At 43.3% G+C, this 26,515-nt stretch overlaps 1 protein-coding gene across 3 annotated transcripts in view; it reads left to right on the top strand.

The window, feature by feature from the left end:
- atxn1a (ataxin 1a) overlaps positions 1 to 26,515 on the top strand; it is a 101,086-nt gene that overhangs the window by 7,863 nt on the left and 66,708 nt on the right. For all 3 annotated transcript variants that reach the window (XM_026157048.1, XM_026157049.1, XM_026157050.1), the window contains one exon: positions 22,776 to 22,962. The gene's annotated coding sequence lies outside the window, so the exon portion shown is untranslated. The remainder of the gene's footprint in view (positions 1 to 22,775; positions 22,963 to 26,515) is intronic.

Genomic DNA, 26,515 nt, shown 5'->3' with positions numbered 1-26,515 from the left:
TGTTATTCTCTTCCATCGGCATTAGACTAGAAAATATTTTCACAAAGTTACAGCACTTGACAAATTTATTACACCACCTGTCATAAAAACAAGAAAACGCAAATTTAAAAGAATAAATCACATTTTCGTACCCACATTCGAGCCGGCACACTGGACCGAGAAGTAGAACATCCAAACTAACTAACATGAATTCACACTCGAATAAATCTGTCGCACAGACACTTGTGGGAATCGAACTACCACCGTTCCAATCAGTAGACAATCTATGTGCTCTATGTGCTGAGCTACAGCCACCCTCTATTGAGGAATGCAAGTAAATAACTGTAATTTGGCATCTTAATTAAAAAGATTTTTTGTTGTTTGTATAACAGTAAATTGGAAAATCTTTATAGTTTTGCCATTAAAAATATCATTTTAATAAAAGAAATGTGATAAAATATTTTGATAATGATCAGTAATTTAGTGCAGCTGTGGTATAAAGATTACATTGGGTGGTGGTCTAATAAATTTGGTTGGCACTGTAAACCAGTGGCCCGCAGTTCTTGTTTGATGAAAGTCACTGTATTGTATGCATTACTGGGTGATGAGAGCTGACTTGTACGGTGGTAGCATCACTCCTGCTTTGAGTGAGTTGACACAAGTATGGTGCAAGACAATTATAGGAATTCATTTCTGTACAATAAAGAGAATTCATTTTCTTCCTGCTGTTTTACCGTCTATAACAGTTTTCTCTTCTATGCTTTTTTAATAGCGTCACGCTTCTATTATTGATTTGATTGGAATGGTGTTTTGCAAGATAATGCGATCTTTGTTCTCAAGTTTAGAAATAATTCCCTGAGTTGAGAAAAACAAAAACTGTATATATTATGTGTAGATGTGTACGGAGCCTGGGAGCTGCCATATGGAGGAAAGACATAGCTGGTAAAACAGGAGACCATGTGTGAAGTGATTTTTCTGACACGACTGTGAAGGAGTGAAGTTATTTATAATTTTTGTAGTATTTGTAGTATCGGTGTTGTAGAGGGTCGGTTGGGTGCACGTGGAGAGACGCCTCCTCTTGTTGAAAATGAAGTTGCAGCTTGTTATTCGCCGTGCTGTGGCTACAAAGAGGAGCCGCCCGTGTTTTACCAACAATTTGCTCATGAGTTATTGATTTGGAAAGCTTAAATTTGTGAATATCATTCCAACAAAGTAAAAGGGAGACTGCCTGGGCTGTCCGACAGCTCTTATTATTGTGTGTGCACAACTTAACCAAAATGGGGAAACAGAAATGGGAATAAATTGCATCTTGTGGTCACAATAAATCAAAATGCAGGAACAAAAAATGTCAAAATAAGACAAAAGAATAATCAGAAAGTTGTAATTTAGTATAATGTGGCCTAAAAAATGCCTGCTCCTCAACTCTGCTTTCTATTATTTTTGTGTCTTCAGTTTTATAGCTGTATATTTGTGTGCATTTATTCAGGCATTTGTGTGTTAGTTTTTGTGGATGCTGCAGCTCAGTCATGTTTTCGTGAGTGTGTTCAACAGTGGGTGACTGTGTGGCAGGCCAGCTGATGAGCTATGACACAGATAAATGAGGTCAATGTAAGGTTTCACTGTGGCCAGACCAGGTCCAATTCTCTGACACTATCATCTAATATTAGCTGCCAGAGAGCTCAGACTAACGGGGCCCAGTCTCATACCTGCTATGGGTATAGATATTGTTTAAAGTGAGCCGTTCTTGTAGACACTCATACTAACATGCAGTAAGGCCGTCATGAACACAGAGTAAGAAACAACACGTACGGGATGGCCATGAATAATCTAACTCTTATTGAGATCAGACATTAACAACCTTACATGCAGCTCAGTATCAGCATATATTTGAAAATATGTGCACGGATACTGTGCTATAGCCAGCGTACACACCTATCCACAGGGACTTGCCCAAGGGAATTACCTGTGGTAGAAAAAGAAAGTTCCCTAATGGGAAATTACTAAGCACCAAAAACTTTTCTGTTTTTGTACATTCCCTAACTTTGACTGCTCTTAAGGGAACTTTGTAACTTCCCTCTTACGGGAACTCTCTTACATCTGGTAATGCATGCATACATGTGCAGTATTTAAAAATACCCGTGTACTGTTTGCAGTATGTCTACAGGGCTTGAATTTCAGCATAATGTTGCAGGTATTGCGCGTAATTTAATTGATTCGGGAAAATCTAGTGCTGGAGGTTTCAGCACACAGTTACAGAGAGCAGTTAATGTTCAGCTCAGTGCTTCCATCGGTGCAGAACGACCGGTCAGAAACACTGCAGAGATGGACTGACATCCAATCTGGACGACACCTGGCACGCTCTCTCTCCCTTTCTCTGTGAGACTGCAGACTAGGAACCTGCGAGTTACTATTGCCTGCTCTAACCTTCAGTCTTCGTCTCTGACCCACATGTTATTTCTAGCTGCACACCCTAACATAGACGCCTAGAACCTGGCCTGATCCCCCATCCCCCATAAACACTTCCCTTCTCTTTGGGAACCATTTAAGGTGGAATCCCCACTTAAGTGGTGTGTTGCTCCAGATATGATTTTCCGGCCCTGGCCTGCTGTTTAACGGTCTGACAGTCTATTAGAGAAACTAAACCACAGTTCAAATGGCTTCAACTGAAGTCTGGCAGGTGGATCCCTTTAAAAGTATCTAGGTCGAGGGCTTCTTCATGTTGAGGCTTTTCTGCAAATGTTAACTTGTTTCAGTCATAGGTCTAAGCTGTGATATTGTTTCCATTTAGTAATGTAGGCGTTGTGAAGAGCTATAAGATCATAACAGTAATTAAGAGCCTTGGAAATAAATTGACTGGGCTTAGCTTTCATTGTCTGCTGTTGACACTGCTTCTGTGCTCTCTGCTATTTTCCTCTGATAGCATGGCCCGTTAAGGCCACAGCAGGGCAGCACTGTTAAAACAATTTGTTAGAGAACTGTATTAGTTTTACTGTGTGTTTTTCAAAATTCAGAAATAATATTTCTGACTGAAGATTTGGTAGTTTGTATATGGGTGCTTACTATGCCTGCCTGTCAGATGTCAACATTCACCACTAACGTAACTGTGTAACTCCCCTTCTCTTCTCCCGTCAGACCTTTCCCCTTCATTTAGCCTCAAAATTCAGGAACAGCCTTTTCGAGGGGAAAAAGATGCTCTCTCTCCCCCTCCTCTCCAGTGCTTTGGTTTTGGATACCAGCGCCTAGTCAGCTCGGTTTAATGCTACATGATGTGCCATTAGCTCTCCTAGCTATTTGCCCCCACAGCATCTCTAGCAGGGCTGCTTGAGATGAAGCTGAGTGCATTTGCAACCTGACAGGGCACGCTACCTAACTGTTGAAAGGGTGGAGGTTGAGAGCACTGAGGTAGCGTACACCTTTAAGAGGCATTTTATGGCTACCATTTACATTCTTACCTAAAGCAAGAGAAATGGTGTGGAGAGAGAGGGAGGAGAATCCATGTGTCCATTTGGGTCAAGGGTGGAGTTAAAGCATGCAAAAAACATGTTGTTTCAGGACATTGAACTTGAACAAACTACACCTAACAGCTATTTCAGGAAAGGGCGTAACTGTTGCAGACATCATCGTCTCGAGTTGCTGTTCAGTCTTTTCAGCTTTCATTATGATAAAATAGAGACAACAATGGCATGCTTTAGAGATAAGATGTTGTGAAAGGTAAGTGAGGTAAAGCACCTCAGTGCGTGAATGTAAATGCAGACAAATATGAAAGAGATGCCGTCATAGCGCAGAAACAGACACACTGGTTCATCACAGCAGATAACTGCGTGGACACGACTGGTATGTTAACTACACTGTGTGGTGAAATGCACAGTACTTAAACACTGCAAGTGCGTGGTGTAGTAAACAACATAGAACCGAAATGAATTCGCTTTAGATCTTTTCCAGCTGGGATCAGAACAATATGTGATTCACATAAGCAGTCGGTACATCCGTAGTGTAAACAACATGTGTGTGAAAAAAATGTAAGTTTAGTGATAGATTTTGAGAAATGGCTATGTGATTCTGTACTATGACAAATGCTTACAGAGTAAGCATGCTTACTTTCAGCCCAGCCCGATTTGCTATCGTAGCTCAAGCCAAACAACAGCTTATAAACATTGCATGTAGAGCCTCTGAGATCATTGGTTGCGATCTACCTTCCATAGCTTCATACTATGCCATCACAATGGCTAGCAGGATTGTTTCTGACCCCTTCCACCTAACACATCACCTGCTCAGTCTTCTCCCAACAGGGATAGGCTCGATCAATTAGATGTACTTTTTGTATTTGTATTGTGTTGTGTTGTATTGTGTGTTGTTGGGTGTGTCTTGTAGTTATATGTGAGCACACTGAGACAAATTCCTATTAGCTGTGTTGTTTGAATGGCTACAGCAAGGTTGAGCAAGTAAATCACAAACAGCATGAAAGGAGAAGCTGGAGTGGAGTTGGGTTGTAAAGCGGCTTGCAGTGCGCAACACATGGTGTCACGCTAAAGCAGCATAAATGTTACACAACCATATGAGATTAGCCAGTTGAATGTGTAAAGGTGCTGAACAGAAAGTAACAGGTTAATGACAATATTACTCAGTTTGCGACTTAACTGAACCACCCTGGCTGTAATAAATAAATTGGAGGCTATTTTGTTTAATGTGCTTTGGTGTGGTAGTTTTAACGTAAACATGCACAAGAGAGCGGGAGAGCCATTTGAGGATACTTTATGTAGATGTCCAAAGCTTTTCTATTTCTTGAACTTGAAAAACAGAGATAAAACCAACTGGAAACTTCACAAGGTCTCTTATTGTGGATATGAAACAAAGTAGGGAAGAGGTTTCCTGGCCTCCTGATGGAAACCCAACAGCAACATTGATGCACACACTGCTAAGTTTATTCACTCAGATAGACCCGAGCTCTGTGATATTTGCTCTTGAACAGGGCGACCCTGAATCACAACTATTCACAGCAGCTAACATCTGCAGATACCTTGTTGCTTGAGTTCCTGTAAAACAAATTAGAACAGCAATGGTCGGGTTTAAGCTTGTCAGTGCTTATCATGATTCTTATGAGATACTATAAACAGGGCTGTAAGTGCATGTTTCATCTTCCCATGATTCAGTTTGCTAATAGGTTCTCTCCTCTTTGCACCGCATTTAGTTTGTATTACACACATTGTATGATGTGGCACTTATTCATCAGTATTGTTTTAAATTGCAAGATGTGAGAAAATGTCAAGGTGGGTGTTTGTTTTGAGGAGCTGAGCTCTATATTTAAGATTCGAGGAGGTTAAAATATGAGTCAGCTGTCTTGCACCATGGTTGCTAGTGCTCGTGGCTTGTTTATAGTGTGTTGTCTTGGTAATGTCAATATATTGATAGTTAGGGAAATACACGTTAGGGATACTTAAGAAAAGGCTGAAGTACTTTCAATATCCTGCTCTGTGCCAGTATCTTATTTAGAAAATTTAATGCAGCTTTTCCATGTTATTTGCATGCTATTCTGCACAATGTGAGCATTATCAATCCTTCTAACTGTGCAGCATGTGTGCTTGAATGTGTGTTTTAACACAAAGTGCCAGTATGAGTATGTTTGACTTCCTATCTGCTGACCTGCAAGTCCAGGCCTTATCAGTATGACCCAAAAGCTATCTGTATTTTATCAGTTTCTCTTGGAAGTGATGTTGCATCAACAGTTCCTGAGTGATCAATGTAAAACTGGACACATCCACAACTTCAAAAGGTTCATGTTTCAAACGTGTACTTTCATTTCCCAAAATCACAACACAGAAAAATCCAGTCCCCTCTCCCAGCCTATGATCTAATTCTCAGGAAAATTGCACAAGGCTGCTAAGAAGCTGCTGGATTTGCAGGTTTCTGTTTGAACTTTTTGCACAGGTCTTTCTCGGCCCTAAGTGCGTTTGCCAAGTGCAGCACATGATCGGAGTGGACCAATAGTAATACTACTCGGTCCCGTATGCTCCAGCTTTGGAAAAGAGATTTGTAGGGTTTTATTGTTGTTGTTTACTTCTAATCTTCTAAAACTGAGGCACAGTTTCATAATGCCTCGTAAAAGTAGTAAGCTTGTGTCCTGCACTCATTTAAATGGGTTTCTGTTTGTAAGCCCCGCAAGATGGAAAAAGCCTCGGATCAGTTTGTGTATTTTGTGCACGGTGTGCACATGTTGAGAGATTTGTAACTGGCATTATACCTCTACCAAGCATAGCCCAGATCAATTGCTTCATACCTGAAAGCATATGTTCAATACATCATTTTGGGATAAACTGTGAAGTATGATGCGTCTCTAAAGCATTTTTCTCTGTAAAGCTGATAAACAAGAAACCCTGATGCGTTTCTCATGATTTCTTTTATTCTTATTAGTCTCTAATGTGGAACTTAGCATTTGGAAAATCATGCAAATTTGAATTTTAAATTCAGGGTACCACAGTATGTCATTGGCACCTCTTGTACAGACATGTAACTGAAAGCCATTTTAGTTTTTTTTGTTCCAAAGTAGAATGATTCATGACAGATTTCCAACATTTGTGCGTGACTCAGAATGAGGTGGATCTGCCAAAAATAGCGCACGTCTGTGTCTGACTACCTGAAGTTTAATTAAGGATTGCAAAGGTTTGTTTTAGGTGCTGCGCAAAGGCTGAAGGTAAATGAATCGTGCTGCTCCAAAACAAATGAATGGTAATTGTAATAACTGACATTTGGAATCGATTGTTTAACAAAAAAACAAACATGTAAAGCAAACATATATTTATATAACATGAAATACAGAAAATTAAGCATTTCTGTAATAATGTAATCTGTAAAACATCTGTCCTTTGAACAGATGTGTTTGCTGTTCAAAGTCCTGCAAGAGGTAACTGGCATCTGAATTCCCTGAGAGCTATTTTTAGTGGTTCCAGTATTTGCAGATCTGCAACTTTTCTGTGAAAAGTTCCAAGATCACAAATCAATGGACCAGATCATCTTTTAACACTGGAGGTGCAGTGAAAGGTTTAAGAAATCCTGGTCTTGCACAGAATAGCATAGTGATAGAAGCAAGAAAGAAAAAACCCCAAGCAAAACAAAAAAAGAAGCAAAAAAATAAATAAATACTGTGCTATTTTCGAAGTAATATCTCAGATAGAAGCATTTTGCAATTCTATAGCAAGGCGAGCATTATGACTGCAGAATTTATTGTAATGATGCCTTTCAATCCCCCCTGGATATTCTTAATCCTTTAAATTGATCCTTTAATTTGTGCTCGCGTAAAAAGCTCAGGGTAAGCTGTTCTTAAAATATGCAGTACTACATGGCAAAAGCAGTTTGAATTCATAATCAGCTAGTTTACATTAAAAGCTGACATATATCACATATCACATTCACACAGATGAGACATGAGGGTATCTTTCAACAGTTAGTGGACACCCACTGAAGCAATAGGGCGCTTTATTTTTAATATTTGGGGTGTTCTGGATGTGCTGTTATAGCATAATTATGCAAAGCACCAAGTAAACAGCATTTCAGTCATTTTTTGTTCTGCCAGCACGAGTAAGTGGTTGGCTCCTGTACTCTCCTTCATGGCAGGTATCACCCAATTATTAAGCCAACTTATGGACCTGTTATCTTGTGCTGTATTTATGCACATATAATGGACACAGGGCTAGATCTAAGTATGTGTGCATTTGAGTGGCTGTGTGTGTGTGTGTGTGTGCTGAGGTGGGCTAAAAGGAACTGCAGTAATTTCACAGAGAAGAAGAACTGTGCGCCTGCCCCACTTTCAGTCTTTTAATCATGTATAGACACTCGGGGCGCTCCTCTGAGTAAGTGTGTGTGTGTCTGTCTCTGTGTTTGTACGGCACTCGTGGTGTGTGTGTGTGTGTGTGTGTGTGTGTGTGTGTGTGTGTGTGTGTATGAAAGAGACGTACAGTATGTGTCAAGGGGGGAATGCACTTAGAATTCCCTGACCTCAGACAACCCTGTGTGTGTGTGTGTGTGTGTGTGTGTGTGTGTGTGTGTGTGTGTGTGTGTTTATTTTTTCTAATGCATGCATTTTTTTTCTGCACAGAAAGGCAGAAGCAGTCACTACTAAAACCTGCCCTCATTTAAACTTTCGAGTGCAGTGCTGGCAGTGATTCACTGTTTTATTTTGTGAGATGTTAATGCACTCTAAAAGTACTGACAGAATACAGCTAAATACAGTAGCTACAGAAATAATGTAAATGTTAAGGATGTCCTAGCAAGCCTACGCCTTCGTACTTAAAAACAAAAAACCTTGCCAAACAGATGTGATAAGAAAATTCACCATTTATATATTATCTAAAGCGCTTCCTTACTTATTTAACTGGGGCCATTAACAGCTAAATACAAATCCCTAAGGGGTGTGTGCGTTTGAGTGAGTGCACATTAAATTTTTGGCCCCTCCAACTATGTAATCTCAGCATGACCTTGTAGCAGTTTGTAGCCCCATGGTGCCCATCCCTGTGACTAACGCCCAGTGTAACAAGCTGCCACAAGCAACTGTACTGTTATACTTTACAAGACCACAATATAATGCTGTCTGTAGCTGGACTACAAGCTCCTACATGCCTCTCTTGCCTGTGAAGTATTTGTGATATATACATTGATAGCAAAAGGCCATACACCATTTTAATAGCTGACCTCTTTTAAAAAATAGTGCCGTATTTAGTCCTCACTCTGTGGAAGTATTTGATCCATAAGTTCCTGTTCCAGAAAAGTGCGCACAGTGAAAGAGGAATTAAGGACCTGGCAGTATGCAGTTAATTTACAAGAACATGTTGGACTTTAAACCAAACGTTTGTCCACCTTCGTCCTTGAAGGTGCTCTCCATGGGATTAAGAAAACTAAAGAAAACAAAACAATTCATGTGTTTTAATTTGATTAATTGATACTATTAGAGTTTTCAACAGTGTGTAACTGCAGGGCTGAGGAGATTTCACACTAAGGCATGTTTGAGCTAAGCCCCTGGAGCCTGGAGAGCAGCACTGGACATCCAAGTATTGACACCTTGTCTCACTATGGCTTGCTAAGAGGCAGCAGGGTGTGGCCAACACAGGGTTAGGTACTCTGACCCTTTGACCTTGGTTATATAATTGACTGTCGCTCTGTTGTAGGAGTGAGCGGGAGCAGTCTTTTATGATGTGTCACAAGACAAACATAACTCAACAGTGACATAAAGCCTCAAGAAGCAACTGCGCTGACTTGAAATGTCACATTACTGTTGATGTCGAGCTCCATATTTAAGCTCCTAAAGGAGGGAGTGTGTTTTTTTATGGCTTTTCCCCGGGCCTGTGTTTTTGATGAGTTTGCAGGTGTGGACGCACATAATGCAAGCTAAAATTACACACGTCACTTGCAGTCAAGGTTAAACAAAGATAACTGGACCTTATTTGGGTTAAGGGCAGTGCAGCATGTTGGAAGCGAGCCATGATCTGTCCCGCACGCATGCACGCGCTCACTCACACATCTCTCACACACACATATAGTACACACACCTGTCAGTATTGGCATCTGCTCAGTTCTCTTTCTTGTAGTCTCTCTGTTCCTTTGTCCTCTCTGTCTTGGTCACTTGGTCAGGGACAGCTGGTGGGGCAGTGTGAGCACCTGTACTTTTTATGTGTGTGCATCTTTTTGTGTGTGGTTAGGCTTATCAGTGTGGCTAGGAGGATGTATCTGCAGTGTCCCGGCCAAATGTCTGTGCATCAGCATGTGTGTATGTGTGTATGTGTGTGTGTGTTCAGTGTGTGTTAAGTGAGCGTATGAGCACCTGTGCTGCCAGCAGGAACCTGCCACGGGCGTAGTGCTTCCTGACGTATGCTGGTGACTTCCTAAGGTCACGCTGTGAACCCCATAATAACTATTATCTTCTTAAAGTTGAGCACAGTGTCAAAAGAGGGATGGTAAAGTATTTGGTGCAGGACAGATAATGCCTAATATGTGCACAATTATTTTTGATGTGTTTTCTTTGGTTAAACACTACCCTGAGGGCAGGCCACATGCACACACTTCTGGTGTGCACGTCAGGTCTGCCTTATGTTCAAAAGTGAGATTTTCAGTCATTTGTAAGGATGAATCTTTTTTTTTCTTTTTTCAAAAACAACTTAAACTTAGTCAGCATACAAAATAGTTTCAAACAAGAACAAAGCAGTTGTTAAATTAAAAGATTTAATACTGCCTGCAGGCCTTCATAATAAGATATGTATGTTTTTCTCCTCAAACTTTATCTCTCAGCCAATAGCTGTTCTTGTCAGCAGCTGTGTTTGACCCACTTCTATTCAACTCTCAAGCAAACATGCAAATAAAGTGTATGTAATGTTGTATTGCACTAGTATCCCATGGTACATGTTTTTTTCTTTAGATGGAGCAATTACATAAGATGCCTTACGCCAGACTAATTTTCCTTATCATTTTCTGCAGCTTTGTCTTTTATAAATTCAGTTCCTGTACAATGAGACACCCCTAATTTCTTTATATTTTGTTTCCAAGGAGCCCACTTTTATATTTTTTTTTTAAGTGGACTTGAGGCTTTCAGAAGGTTATGCCACTTAACACTGACCTATGAATGATGATATGAAGCATTAAAAAAGGCACCTGACCCAAGAGTTGAACCGATCCAGGTATGCAGGTAGGTATAATTCAGCACTGAACCAATTTCAAATTGCATCTTCAGGCCCTTGTTATTAGCACCCTATTGCAAAAACGCATAATTTGTGCTTATTTCCTCAGATGAACTCTATTTGAAAGATATTTCCTCAAATAAGAGAAAATGCAGGCATTGGACCTTAGGCTTCTGGGTGAAAGCCCTGTTACTACCTCATGTGACCTTCATTGGTCTCCTGCTGGGGAAAGGATGCTTCCTTCAGTACATATTAAAAAAAAAAGTATTAGTAAAAAATAAAAATAGCCTTTAAAGCTGATAGATGAAGAGAGATTTGAGGTTTAGCTCTAAATGTTTGAGTGGATTCACCTTTTTTTCACGGCGCTTTTCACTTTTCTGGAAGATGCCACCCCAACATTTGGTCCGATCGTAGCGTAGTTTCTGTCCTCAACCAGTGAACTTTAACTTTGGCTTGTACAAGCAATTATAACTTCAAGAAGAAACGACTCTCTTGGCACGGCTAAAAGCATGACAGACAAGAAAAAGAGTAGAGGTTGACGCGTCATTCAGCACATTCTGACAGGAATGAAAGTGTGGGGGCGAGTGAGACTAAACGCTTGTGTCAAGGTGTTGAATGAGGTCTCTTGAAACCTGCTCGAGCAGCAACAGTTTGGATCCGCTTTGCTCTCCTGTGGTAGAAAGTCCGTAATCCGGCCATTATACGTGTTGTCTGCCTGACTGTCAGATTACTGCTCGAGAGCGCGCCTGTAGCATTAATGCTGTTTGCTGTCCCCGTTCATATTTAACTCAGCTTCGGACTTAATTTTCAGTGGTGGGTTTGCTGGTTTTGAGCTCTCGTTCATATCGGCGTCTCCTATGTCTGGGTGCATCGAGCGTTCTACACGTTTCCAGAACACATGTGCTTGCTTGTGGTTGGGACTGGGAGAGAAAACCTTTGCAGGGAATCAGTGGCAGAAGATTATTACTATGCATGCGTGGGTAGTTCTTACTGTACAGTATGTCTTTTAAATGTTTGGAAAAATTGCAATTGAAGTAGTGCAGTGTGTGTGTGCCCATGTGTACACCTTGAAGTGGTTTTTCTCGGTGCATGTGTGTTCCCTGTAGGTCCTCCTCCCAGCATATTCCCCTTATCCTCGTATTCGGATCTTAGGGAGGCGATCAAAGCCGGGCTCCCTGCGACTCCAGCGTCTCCAGGCTCTCTGTGCTAACGTGGCTCGACTGAGCAATGCTGAGCAATTCCCTGAGGTGGCAACTTGCGCTCCAGTGTTCAACGCTAGTGAACTCTGTCGGCTTCACTTGCACATGTTAGCTCTGCTGTACCAGCGTGCCATGTAGAGAAGACCGTTTGTTCACTTTTTCCTCTCTTTTTTCCCTCTTTCATTCAGTTTTCTTCTATGCAGATGCACTTTGGACTGTGTGTCTGCTCTGAATTTTACTTCCCCCCCACCCTTCAGCTCACATCTCTGTCTTGTGTCATAGTGATGTTGTTATGTTGTGATGTGTTACCCTGGAGAATACTTGCATCAGTAGACAGGAAGAGAGTATATAAAAACAAAAAAAGAAGAAGGAAGGAAGAAAAAGAGGAAGATCTTAGTGGGGAAAAAAGACAAGGTGACGGACAGGAAGTAAGAAACGGATTATGTTGGATTTGATTAAACCTTTGTTAGTTTACTTTTAATTTTCTGGTTCAAGGACACGGCACCACATAGTAATCTTACCAAGGAACTGACTGATATACAAAGTGTGCTTCTACTTGCTTATAGCTTTCTTTTTAAAGCCTTTTGTAAAATACTAAACACAACCTCAATGACTGACCTTCTAGTAAAGTTCTTTGTTAATATTATCATCTCATGGCTTTAATTAGTTGTTATTATTTCATAAGTGGTGTAACAACATCAGGTGACAATTAATGGCCCCTCCTGCAAAGGCCTAGTGCAGAGGCGTTAGACAGTGAGTAAGTGCTTTCAACGTAAACCTCTGAAGCATTTCCCCAACACAGCCAGTTTCTGTTGGTGCCTCAATGCTGAGTGCTGACAAAATATGTGCACGTGTGTTTTCATCTGAATTTACCTCTGTTGGTAATCTACTTTATGAACAGAGTGTTAGAGCATTGTTTAATTGCCATCTCGGTTTGCTGCTGTCACAGTGTATTATGTTATATTTTTAAACGAGGTAGCACCATAAATAATGTAAGAAGTTCTGTTTTGGAATGTCGAGCTTTTCTGACGGCACCGCCTTGTTTGCAAACAATGGGCGGGTCTGAGTGTGACTTGTGTGGCCTGACCAAGATTTACAAATTTGATTTCTTATTTTTATTTGGTATAGCCCAAAATCAGTGCTTGAGTCCATAAACTGAGCATGAAAGTTTTCACTCTTCCCCCTCGTGTCTCTGGTTCTCTTAGACCATAGAGGGACACAAACTGTCAGTCCAGCAAATATAATCTCAGAACAGTTTGATGTGTATTTCCCTGCCTTTCCTAGACCTCACACCCCTCACTATTTGTGGAACATCCCCGGGCCTCCCTGAGCCTGGTTCTGTTAGAGGTATCTGCCTTCCTCGCCACCGTCGCCAAGCGCTGGCTCACAAGTGTTGGTCACGTCATTGGGTTTCACTGGCCAGCGACATTCTAGTCTCGACCTTAAAACACTGAATGCCTCGAAATTACTTTTTTGTAAAATTATGAAATTGATTTTGTGTCGACATGTGACAAAGTTTGTTTGTGAAAACAGCACACAAAGAAAGAAATTACTGTCCTCAAAGCTGCAAGACTCTCTTGATGAAAACAGTAATTTGATGTCACAGACATGGAGCTGTTGCTGTACTGCTATGTGCCTTTGTTGTTTTAACACGTTCATTTTAATCTAGATTAACCCTTTAAGTGACAAAAGTTACACAAATACCCAACCAAACTAACCGTTTGAGGCAGAGGTAGATTTCAGTATTGTGTGGGATAAAATGCTGCAGGCAGAAATAAGTTTTGAAAGCCGCTGTTTGTCAACACTACTCTGACTCTCTGACTATAGCGTAGAGTTAAATTAATATTCGTGTTTCCAGGCAGCTAAAAAACATAAATAACTCATACATACCCCTCCTCTTTAAACAAACTATCTGTAACTGAGTGGAAACAGTTTATTTAGTGAAACACTCAAATTAAATATTCTAATCTCAGAATATTTTAATAATAGTGCTTCTGACATCTGACATGTCAGAAGCACCAATTACTGAGATATATGTGGTGCATGTATGAATACTGCATGAATGGCAGTGAAGACATATCTGTGTTTGTCAGCAGGAAAAAGCCCGATCATCAGGTACACAGAAGCACATTTGGGACACTTTTTAGAGTGCTACACTTTGACCCGCAGTTGTAGTGCTGAGGGTTGCTAAGTGAGTTGCATAACCAAGAGTTCATGTTCCTGTTACAGCCTCATTGTGTGTATGGGGCTCTTACTTTCTTTCACTGTCACTTGTTTCTTTTCATTTTTAGTTAATTTAGTTGTGAGGGACCAGACAAAGAGCGATTCATAAGACCCTTATGAAAAGGACACCGAGGGAACAGTTTACCCTGCCCGGGATAGGGTTACCGGGGCCCCGCCCTGGAGCCAGGCCCGGGGAGGGTGCTCGAGGGCGAGCGTCTGGTGGCCGGGCCTTAGTCCATGGGGCCCGGCCGGGCACAGCCCGAAGAGGAGACATGGGCCCATCCTCCCGCAGGCCCACCACCCGCAGGAGGCGCCATAGGGGTCGGGTGCATTGTGTGCTGGGTGGCGGCCAGGAGCGGAGGCCCTGGAGTACTGACCCCTGGCTGCCAAGACTGGCAATAGGGACGTCACCTCTCTGGTGGGGAAGGAGCCTGAGTTAGTGCGTGAGGTTGAGAGGTACCGGCTAGATATAGTCGGGCTCACCTCTACACATGGCTTGGGCTCTGGAACCAGTCTCCTGGAGAGGGGCTGGACTCTGTCTCAGTCTGGAGTTGCCCCTGGTGAGAGGCGGCGGGCTGGGTGGGTATCCTAATATCCCCTCGGCTTGCTGCCGGTACGTTGGGGTTTTTCCCGGTGGACGAGAGGGTTTGTTCCCTGCGCCTTAGGGTCGGGGAACGGGTCCTGACTGTCATCTGCGCTTATGCGCCGAGTGGCAGTTCAGAGTACCCAGCCTTCTTAGAGTCCCTGGGGGGGGGGGGGGGTGCTGGAGGGTGCTCCACCTGGAGACTCTGTTGTCCTGCTGGGAGACTTCAATGCTCACGTGGGTAACGACAGCGAGACCTGGAGGGGCGTGATTGGGAGGAACGGCCTCCCTGATCTGAACCCGAGCGGTGCTCTGTTATTGGACTTCTGTGCTAATCACAGTTTGGCCATAACGAACACCCTGTTCGAACATAAGAGTGTCCATAAGTGCACGTGGCACCAGGACGCTCTAGGCCGTAGGTCGATGATCGATTTTGTAATCGTATCAGCAGATCTGCGACCATATGTTCTGGACACTCGGGTAAAGAGAGGGGCTGAGCTGTCAACTGATCACCACCTGGTGGTGAGTTGGATCAGGTGGCGGGGGAAGACGCTGGACAGACCTGGTGCACCTAAACGCGTAGTGAGGGTGTGCTGGGAACGTCTAGCAGAGGCCCCAGTCCGCGAGATCTTCAACGCACACCTCCGGCAGAGCTTCAACAGCATTCCGAGGGAGACTGGGGACATTGAGTCCGAATGGACCATGTTCTCTGCGTCTCCATTGCCGAAGCTGCTGCATTGAGCTGCGGCCGCAAGGTGGTTGGTGCCTGCCGTGGTGGTAATCCCCGAACCAAATGGTGGACACCAGAGGTGAAGGGAGCCACCAGGCTGAAGAAGGAGTCCTATCGGGCTTGGTTAGCCTGTGGGACTCCGGAGGCAGCCGACAGGTATCGACAGGCCAAGCGGAATGCGGCTCGGGCAGTGGCTGAAGCAAAAACTCGGGTGTGGGAGGAGTTCGGAGAGGCCATGGAAAAAGACTTTCGGACTGCCTCGAAGAGATTCTGGCAAACCGTCAGACGTCTCAGGAGGGGAAAGCGGTGCTCTACCTGCACTGTGTATAGTGCTGGCGGAGCGCTGCTGACGTCGACTGAGAAAATTGTCAGGCGGTGGAAGGAATACTTCGAGGACCTCCTTAATCCCACTGACACGTCTTCCGAGGAGGAAGCAGAGTCTGGGGATGAGGGGAATGGCCCGCCAATTTCCGGGGGCGAGGTCACTGAGGCAGTTAAACAACTCCTTGGTGGCAGAGCCCCTGGTGTTGATGAGGTCCGCCCCGAGTTCCTGAAGGCTCTGGACGTTGTAGGGCTGTCCTGGTTGACACGCCTCTGCAATGTTGCGTGGAGATCAGGGGCAGTACCTGTGGACTGGCAGACCGGGGTGGTGGTCCCCATCTTTAAGAAAGGGGACCGGAGGGTGTGTTCCAACTACAGGGGGATCACACTCCTCAGCCTCCCTGGGAAAGTCTATGCCAGGGTGCTGGAAAGGAGTGTTCGTCCGTTAGTCGAACCTCGGATACAGGAGGAACAATGCGGTTTTCGTCCTGGTCGCGGAACACTGGACCAGCTCTTTATCCTCTCCAGGATACTTGAGGGTTCATGGGAGTTTGCCCAACCAGTCTACATGTGTTTTGTGGACTTGGAGAAGGCATTCGACCGTGTCCCTCGGGGTGTCCTGTGGGAGGTGTTGCGGGAATATGGGGTGTCTGGCCCATTGCTACGGGCCATTCGATCCCTATACAACCGTTGCAAGAGCTTGGTTCGCATTGCCGGCAATAAGTCGGACTCGTTCCTGGTGGGTGATGGGCTCCACCAGGGCTGCCCTTTGTCTCCGGTTCTGTTCATAATTTTTATGGACAGGATTTCTAGGCGCAGCCAAGTGGCGGAGGGCTTTCGCTTTGGTGGCCTCAGAATCTCATCTCTGATTTTTGCAGATGATGTGGTTCTGTTGGCTTCATCGGGTGAGGGCCTCCAGCTCGCACTGGAACGGTTCGCAGCCGAGTGTGAAGCAGCGGGAATGAGGATCAGCACCTCCAAATCTGAGGCCATGGTTCTCAGCCGGAAAAGGGTGGAGTGCCCACTCCGGGTCGGGGATGAGTTCCTGCCCCAAGTGGAGGAGTTCAAGTATCTCGGGGTCTTGTTCGCGAGTGATGGGAGAAGGGAGCCGGAGATCGACAGACGGATTGGGGCTGCAGCTGCAGTAATGCGGACGCTGCACCGGTCCGTCGTGGTGAAGAGGGAGCTGAGTGTAAAAGCGAAGCTCTCAATTTACCGGTCGATCTACGTCCCTACCCTCACCTATGGCCACGAGCTGTGGGTAGTGACCGAAAGAACGAGATCGCGGATACAAGTGGCAGAAATGAGCTTCCTCCGAAGGGTGGCTGGCCTCTCCCTTAGAGATAGGGTGAGAAGTTCGGCCATCCGGGAGGGGCTCAGAGTAGAGCAGCTGCTGCTCCACATCAAAAGGAGCCAGCTGAGGTGGTTCGGGCATCTGACAAGGATGCCCCCTGGGCGCCTCCTGGGTGAGGTGTTCCAGGCATGTCCCACCGGGAGGAGGCCCCGGGGCAGACCCAGGACACGCTGGAGAGATTATATCTCTCGGCTGGCCTAGGAACGCCTTGGTATTCCCCCGGATAAGCTGGAGGAGGTGGCTGGGGAGAGGGAGGTCTGGGCCTCTTTGCTTAGGCTGCTGCCCCCGCGACCCGGCCCCGGACAAAGCGGATGAAGATGGATGGATGGATGGATAGTTTTACTTGCATATAGAGCTGGGCGATATGAGATTTTTTCATATCACGATATGTTTTTTTCATTTCAGGTGATAACGATATCTATCACGATATAAGCCAAATAACTATATTTGTAAGATTTAAATGTGCCGTTGCTCACAAGTAAAATGTGAAATAATCAGCAACTTGTTTTTATTTAAATATTTATTTCCCATAATAAGTTCAACAGGGTAGATGTACTTAAGGAACATGAGACTTTTTCAGATAAATAAAGGCTAATATTGCAAACTACACAAAAGGCAGCCGCTAAAGCGTTTAAGTTTCAAAATAGAACAAACAAAACAGACTAAATTGTCAATTCCACTTAGAAACAAAATATTAATTCTAAAAATAAATCTTAGTTTGTTTTGCAGGACTCAAAATTGACTAACTTTTGTCAATATCAAATAAACTGAGAACTAAAAGGAAATTCTAAATCTCTCCTTGTTGTATAGCTTAGCTTTTCAAACAGTTTTAACAGTTACTTTAGTCTGACAAAAGCCGAATGACGAATTAGCGCTTCCAGTCAGAGACTGAGGCTACGTCCACACGTACACGGGTATTTTTGAAAACGGAGATTTTGCTATGAACATGCCAAAGCAGCAGGTGGCGCTAGATTCCTAACCGTGCAGAAATGTTGGCCAATCAGAAGTCTAGAAGCCTCGGTGGGAAAAAGTAAACAAAGCTGGGGCATAGAAGCAGAACCGAGTCGTATGTGTGGAGGGACAGTAACTGTGTGTATATGTAAGCATTTAAACACTGCAGAGAGTAGAATTAACAGTAACAGTATTGTAGAAATTCATTTCACCGAAACAATAACGTGGCGCACAGTGTGACGCATGCACCAGTTTATTGTATTTCCAGACGTGCTTTCGGCACAATTTACAGTGCACGCTACTCTGTTTTTTGTCAGACTTGAAATAGCCGAAATACCTTCACACTACGGAACTTCTATGGCTCTTCCGTTCGACAATCTCTCCGGCATTGGAACCATCATCTGTTTTCTCTTCGGTCACGCTCGGTTGATTTTTCTAGTCGGCACACTCATTTCCTCCATTACCCGCTGGCTGCTTCCCAAACAAACACACGTGCGGCTTGGCACTTGTGCTGTACGTAACAAGTCATGCGACGTGACGCTGCGGCTGTGATTGATTCGGCTCTGCGCTACTTAGTTTGGATTGGCTGTTCTTTTTTTTATTTTTATTTTTTATTTTTTATTTTAAGAGGACAAGAACGGCGAGGTCTATCGCGATAGCTTAATTTCTCTATCGAGTAAAACTTATATCGCGATACATATCGTTATCGTTCTATCGCCCAGCTCTACTTGCATAATACTTAACGAATAGAATTGGAAAAGCAAAAATCTGTCATCGTTTTGCATGTAAGAATATAAAAGTTTCAATTTAATTCAAATGAGTGAAATTTTATTAGGGGATATATTTCACAGGAACGTTACCGGTACTTTTGCAGGACTTAAGCCATTTGGTCATAATTCCACCTCTCACGTGCAGCCAGTCGGATGCAGGACATGCTGTGGTCAAACAACCAGCTTATTGCTGTTTTGTTGTGCGGAGCCAGTGAACCGGCCTGCAATCCAACACCTTTGCAAAGCTGCACTTTCCTCAGTCCTTGGAATCTTACTCTTTTGGCACATTTCAAACTAGAAAAACAGCTTGTTTATAGGAGTGTATGTTGTGCAGAATAGCCAAGTACTACTCATTTTCAGCAGAGTTCACTTCCAAGGCCATCTGCCTTATAATGCCTTTGGATCCAGAGTTTGTGAACTTTCTTCATTTGCAAAAAGTTCAGATCAAGTACAAAGACAACACAAATGAAGGTGGCTTAGGCAGGAAATCAAGGACACATGGAGTTCCCTGCTAGCCTCTTAGGAGAGATTTATTACATTTATCATATATTGTATTAGGGTGAGGGTGGGAGGAACACATCATGTGAGAATACCAGAGTTAAATTGACGTGACATGTAACAGAAATGTGCAAGCTTAGAGCTTTTATGGGAAAGAATGTTATAAAGTACGTAGAGCGTCTGCTTTCTTCCGTCCTCTTGCTTTAGCAGCAGCAGTACTGTTGTGCTCTTTATACATATATATTTACTTGTGTCATTGTGAGGGCACTCATCAATGCACAGTGCACTGCTTTTTTTATTATGCCTCTCATCCTGACCTTAACCGTCACAGCCAGATTACAATCTGACCTTAACCCACAGTCCTAATCTAAACCGTGTCACCTGGACCTTTAACCTTGAGCTGTTCTCAGATATGCACCACAGCGCTGAACTTTTCGAAACATTACCCGACCGAGGTACACGCGAAAAGGCAAATGTCCAACGCACCTGGTTCGGACACACCGGGTCTTTAACCTGCTGCTTCTTTTAATCTGGTGCTCAGGTTGAAGCTCATATCGGTGCTCGCAAAGATATCACTAAAATTTCTCCCTCTCACACGTACGCGCACAGCCTCTGTGTGACAGAGGGACGCCAGGCAGGAGACCAATAAAAAAACAGGCTGAAAGGGGCAGTGCACAGTTTCACAGGTGCACATGGAGACACACACAAAGGCACAGACACACACATTGGGGCTGCCAGTATTATTGAGTGCCCTTTGCAACAGATGGAGAACTGAATCCGAGGCTGCTGAGTTGGAGGAAAATCTTGCAGTCGTAAGTGTGAGCATTTACAAACCTGTGCTTATGTGTAAACTTTTCACAATATTTAGAACACCCCCCATTTCCAAGAAGCACACAGGCAAGGTGAATCCAAGTGAAACCCCCCCCACATTGAACAAAGAGGAACATCTGATGATTTAGTGAATGGAGACATTTAAACATCCTTATATCCTGATATAAAAACTTTTAAAAATGGGACTAAAAGATGTAAATTTATGACAAAAAATGTCTGTTTATTTATTTTGGATTGTTGACATGGACATGTTTTGAGACCATTTTCTGAGGATGTGTTTTGTATGTTTGCTCTGCTAATAAAGCTTTGAATCAGATTTTTGTATTGTAGGCAGACTAGTACTGCCATACTTTTCATGCCTACATGTACGTGTCACTCTTTCTTCTCATAGTATTTTTTACAACATCCAATACTGGGAAAAGGACTTGCACAGCTGATGTCCAACCATATAATAGCTTCATACTTTATTACAATGCATGTGCGGTTGTTGAAAATAACCACTTTCAAGGCTTTGTCTGCTTTAACTGGGGATAAAAGTGACTTTATTCATCTATAGGAAGTGCATATGGGAGCAAAGAGCATGACAGCCATGAATCTGGGGCTCTGAGGCAGATGATGAGCTCATGATTTGTGCATTTCAACCACTAATAAGCACGTATTTCCTCTTTGAAAGACCCTCACATCAAGTCATCTTTGGTAAAGTTGTTGTCCTGGCCTCTGTGTATGCTGTTGCTGTTTTTTGTGTACCTTTTCCCACGGCTGTGTGGGTTTCTGTGTGTATACGTGACTCTACGAGCTGGATGTGTTTTGCTTCTTTCGTATGCCTGGGTGCTTGTGTGTATGTGCTTGAATTTTGTGTTAAGTTAGTACGAACAAAAACATGCATGCTTTAGTATCACTTTCTGTCCCGGGGGTAGGGGGTACTCTTGGTTGTCACATGATCGGCTGACCTGATTTTGCGTTGCTGAGTCAACGTGTTGTTTCGGGGTTCAAGTTAACACTCGACTCGGCCCTGTGACCTTGGGACATGTCTTTGTCACTGTGGTAACAGCCTCGGGGTTACTTAAAATAAGGGAGCACACTGGATGGGAGCACTAAGTGTTTCTCGATGTGCTTGTGCATCAAATTAGGCACTGTACCACATTTTATTTGCCCGGGGAACATTAACTCACTTCTTTTTAATGAACATCCTGCAACAAAGCCATAAAGTTGGATTCACACCTGTGCGATAAATGATGCAACAGCGCCCTGCTTTAGGTTATGGTGGAGTGCCACTACAGTAGTTGGGAATTAAGTACTTTGCACAGAAGGTGCAAAATCAAGTGTATTGGTTGCCTGAGCGTTTGATGCAGGGAGCTTGAAAATGGAACTTATTTCCCTGAATGGTATGCATGCAGAGTAGGAAAGGAGAAGTGCGATTCTTTCGGTATTGCTTTAGACATAGTGACTCTCGATCAGAGCTTTCTGAGAAAACGAATTGTAGTGTAAAATTTTTTAACATTTCCAGGCTATGAGATGTGGTTTTCACAGAAATACTACCTTCATTATGAGGGTCTGCTCTCAGTTTACTAGAGACATTTGGTCAGAGAAAGAGAAACGCTGTCCTTACTGGAAACTGAGCTAAGTTAATGCGCAAGAACTAAGTAGTTGTGATTTTTGTTTAGAGAGGGAAAAAAAGAGGACACGCGCCTCAAACCGTGTGTCTCATGTGGGTAAACAAAGCGTGGTTACCATGCTGATTCGGCGTCAGTGTATAAATAGCATGGGTGTTTGTTCTGAATAGTCTTCAGAGAGGGAGAGAGCACAACAGAAAAAGGGAAAAGCAGAGGAAGAATCACAAGTGCAGACATTTACAAATGCACATGGTTTAAAGACTTCTATTTAAACAAGGACTGGGATTTAGCAAGTACTACAGGCTGTGTGTGTGTGTGTGTGTGTGTGTGTGTGTGTGTGTGTGTGTGTGTGTGTGTGTGTGTGTGTGTGTGTGTGTGTGTCAGCTTTGTCAAGAAAGGCAGTGGTAGCAATCACTCTGTCATAAACAACAACATATCTACAATTTTCCTCGGCAAATTTGCAAACCCATTTCTTAACACAGAAGGCAAGTGGAGATTTCTTGTAATAGCAGCATCACCCTGCACCTCACTAATAGTTATTTATGTAGCTTCTCTTTGTTATTTCTTGAACTTTTATGAACAAAGATCGCTTTGCTATCAAGCTCATTGTTAACGTCGACCTGTTTTGCTCCTTTCCTGCTTCATATTTTTATTCCTGGACTGTATGAGACTTGCCTTGACTCAAGTTCATCCAATGTCTGAAACAAAATGTTTGAGCTGCTCTTGCTTGAAGGACACCCTCCCTCCAAGCTAACTTTCTTCTGAATGGCTGCCCCTCGTGAACAGGGGGGCTACTAAGGCTACAATATTACAATTTAATGGATATTGCTTCTCTATGAGAGCTTAATGTTCCAAGAGTAGCAGTGTTTCTGCACAAAACTGAAATAATTAAGAGGAAAAGAATACTGAATGATTAAGCTGATTATTGTACTTGCAGAGCACTGGATGTGGTTATTATGCTATGATAATTGAGCTAAAGTAAGCAATAACCCAGACCTAAGTAATCTCATAGGATGCAATATTGAAGAGAGAAATAAAAGCCTCCCTGTCTCTGTTTATCTGCAGGGAATTGTGACCACAACTGCCGACATACAGACGTGAATAGACGGCGCACACTTCTTCTCCCTTCCTTTCTGCTGGTGGAGAGATCAAGGCTTCACATCAGGAACTACGACTGCAATCCGTTGTCAGCTCTCAGCTGAGCAGAAGGCTCCACCTACTCGGCCAAAGTAGCTCTGCCTCCTATTCTCAGGTAGGATTCAAAGAGGATGGAGTCAGGGAGTCAGTTGTCTCCTCCCCTCACACCTATCCGGTCACAGCAGATGGCTGTCCCTCACTGAGCTTTCTTCCTGTGAAAAGGGAGTTTTTCCTTCCCACTGTCGCTCCAAATGCTTCTTCATATGGGTTGTCTGATTGTTGTGATTTTTCTCTGTATTTGTATTTTTTTTCTTACCTTACAATATAAAGGGCATGTTGTTGTGATTGGGCACCATATAAAGAGAATTTAATTGAATAAATTGGATTGAATTGAAGAGACTTTTAACATGTATGTCTGCGCTTTATTATCAGGCAGATTCTGGTCCAGTTGATCTGTTATGATAACCGTTATGAGTACACAAGCTAAGCTGCTATTAAAAGTAAGTAAGACCCGTGGTGCCCTCACAGTCTATGGATATACATGCGTTAAGTTTTAATGGGTTAAATCCATCTGCTGTATTCAAGCTGTCGAGGGATTGTTTGTAGAGGAGGCATGTATTTTTATGCCAGATCAGCGGTAACCATGGAACCATGCACGGTAACATATAAGCATCGCTTATGGTTTATAGCATGAAGGATTGTGATTATTGACCAGTTAAACACAGTCACCACACAGTAACTACAGTGACCACAGTAACTTTTGCTTCATGAGATGACAATATGAGGAAGTTGAAGCTCCAGCAACACTTGGACTATGTAGGACAATTTAATTACTTCCCTCGTATTGCTTATTATAGATAACATTTTAAATAGGGTATGAGTAGAGTAGAAAAAATAAAATAACCAATCATACAGTGCCTCAAACATCAACAAGCATGTGCTGGGTTTATGATATTACGGATTAGAGCCAGTCATTCTCCCTGGCAGTAAGTCCAGTGACATCTCATACATGCAGTTATAAGCAGGAAAAGTAATATTACAATATGAAATGTAGTTCTAGTACAGGTTTTCTTGTGTTGTAGTTTTCAACACTTAGTGTGTTCTTGAAAACCCACGCTAGAGACCTTACGCTGCGAAAAACCAACAAACGATCCGAGAGCGCTGCGCTAGGCGAGCTAGCTGCATGAGCCAAGCTATTCTCTGACACGACCATACGTAGCAGGCTTTAGTCCAGTTCAGAGGGGTGCGGTCATGGTACACTGACGCATCTCTTCTCCAAGTATATCAAGAATCAGTTATATGTTGTTGGTTCACTGTGCAACCTACGTGAGTCTGAACCAAACGAGTCGAGCTGCAGGTATGAGACCAGATGGGTCGGGCCTGTCCTTTTTCTTTTCTTCTTTTAATAGCAGTTTTCATAAGATCTGAGGTACTTAGGTGTGCTTTGGGTGTATGTGCGTTTCTGTGACTCAGAGGATAAACTTCTTTGAATGGAACTGAGCTCCTGTCCTTCTCGCCGCCCTCCTTCATGCTTTTTGACTTTTGATTTTCTCATTTTCGTTTTCACTCTTCACTTTCAACGGCCCATTGTGACGTCCCTCAACTCCTTCTCTCATCAATATTCCCTTTCTCTCTCGCTCTCAGTTTCACTACCCATCCTCTAGCTGAAGAAGCTTTCTGCTCTTTTCCCTCTTACTGAATCCTCGGCCGCTTGTATTGAAGCTTCTCCGCCAGCCCTTTATCACCGTCTCGCCAGCTGCATGTTGAAGCTCCATTCTCTCCTATGAGGGATAGCAGGATGAATAGAAGGGCTTACTGAGGGAAAGAGCGAGAAAGCCAATCCCTGCTTTTTGTCTCACTGAACATCTTTTACGGTCTTCCTCTCTCCCCTCTCCCTGTCCTAAACTCTTCTGTGACCAATACCGTCACCGCTTTCTCCTGCTGCTCATTCTGCCTGCTCTGTGAGAGGGGCTGTTGTTATCATGGGATAGTTGTAGACACAGACAATATAGAAAGAGAGGATTTTTTTTGTACCAGTTATTTTAAAAAATATATCATAAAACCCAAACATGATTTTTGGTTCTCGTCCCAGTTGCAGCGTGCCACCGGCTGCTGCAAAATAAGTTTTTGTTTATCGCCCCCTCAGCGTACGGTTATACTCGACTCACCAACAGCATCATTTTATTTTTGCTGTGAGCTACTTCAGGGACTTGCTTCATACCTCTACAAATATGTTTTGAAGTACAGACTAATTAGCTTATTAAATTAACATTGTACCAATTTATAGAGGACTAGTTTTGTGGATGGGAGTGGGGGAGTGTAAGTATAATAAATCAAAAGGTAAGATAAAGAAGAAACAAGGTTGATAATTGGGGAAAGAAGTGAACATAAAGTAGCCTTTTTGGATTTTTCTTTTCTCTAAAATTCAGTCGCTCCCTGCTCCCCTTGTCCTCTTCTCTTCCTCTTTCTTCAGCCGTCATTCTCGCTGACTGGAAATTACACATTTCACTCCCCGCTGCTTTCTGCTCTCTCTCTCTCCATTGTAAATTCACTGTTGACAGTTGCCTTTCTCTGAACACAAAGTCTCAGAAATGAGCAGATGGAGGGGTGACAGCCTAAAAGCTCAAACAATGACACTGGGCGGCAAGTCGCCGTGGCTGTCGGTGTAGCATATAGAGACTGCCAGCTATAAAGAAGCTAAAGATGTAGAATCAGAATGAGAACGCATGACATAAATCAACTAAAATTGACATTTGACACGTGGCTTATGTTGTATCCTGTGTGACTTACAGTGAGTCTAAGAGGAGAATAAGCTTATGTTACAACGCAGCTAACAAAGAGGTACCCAGCTGATTAGTGACATGTTCACCTCACCTGTCACTTCATTAGGTACGCCTTGCTATTACTGGGTTGGACCCTGTTTTGCATTTAGAACTGCTTTAATCCTTTATAACATACATTTAACAAAGTGCTGGAAACATTCCTCAGAGATTTTGTAGCGTCACACAGTTGCTGCAGATTTGTCGGCTGCACATCCATGACGCAAATCTCCCGTTGTTCCATGTTCCACCCGATTGAGATCTGGTAACGGTGGAGGATGTTAGAGTGCAGTGAACTCACTGTCATGTTCAAAAAACAGTTTGGGATGATCTGAGCTTTGTAACGTGGTATCCTGCAGGAAGTAGTCATCAGGAGATGGATACACTGCTACCTTACACAGCTACCATAGAGTGGGAGGCGAGGCACACCCTGGACAGGTCGCCAGTCTGCCGCAGGGCTAACACCGAGACAGACATCCATTCACACACACATTCTCACGTCTTTGCACTGTGGGAGGAAGCCAGACATCTGTGCCTGAATTCTGACCTTAATATCTGAATCTTGGAACAGAAATCGAAACTCATCAGACCAGACAACATTTTTGCAGTCTTCTGTTTATCATTTTGATGAGCCTTTGTAAATCGTAGCTTCGGTTTCCTGTTCTCAACTCACATAAATGGGACTGCTGTAGCCCATCCACTTCAAGGTGCTTTCAGAGATTCTCTTCTGCATGTCTAGAGCGTTATTTGAGTTACTGTTGCCTTCCAATCAGCATGAAGCAGCCTGGTTATTCTCTTCTGACCTCTGGCATTAGGAAGGCATTTTTTAGACCGTTCTCTGTGAACTCC

Source organism: Astatotilapia calliptera, chromosome 22, assembly GCF_900246225.1.
Source record: "Astatotilapia calliptera chromosome 22, fAstCal1.2, whole genome shotgun sequence".
NCBI classification, from domain to species: Eukaryota; Metazoa; Chordata; class Actinopteri; order Cichliformes; family Cichlidae; genus Astatotilapia; species Astatotilapia calliptera.
Note: the sequence above shows the minus strand (reverse complement) of the source record. Positions and strands in the feature narration are given on the sequence as shown.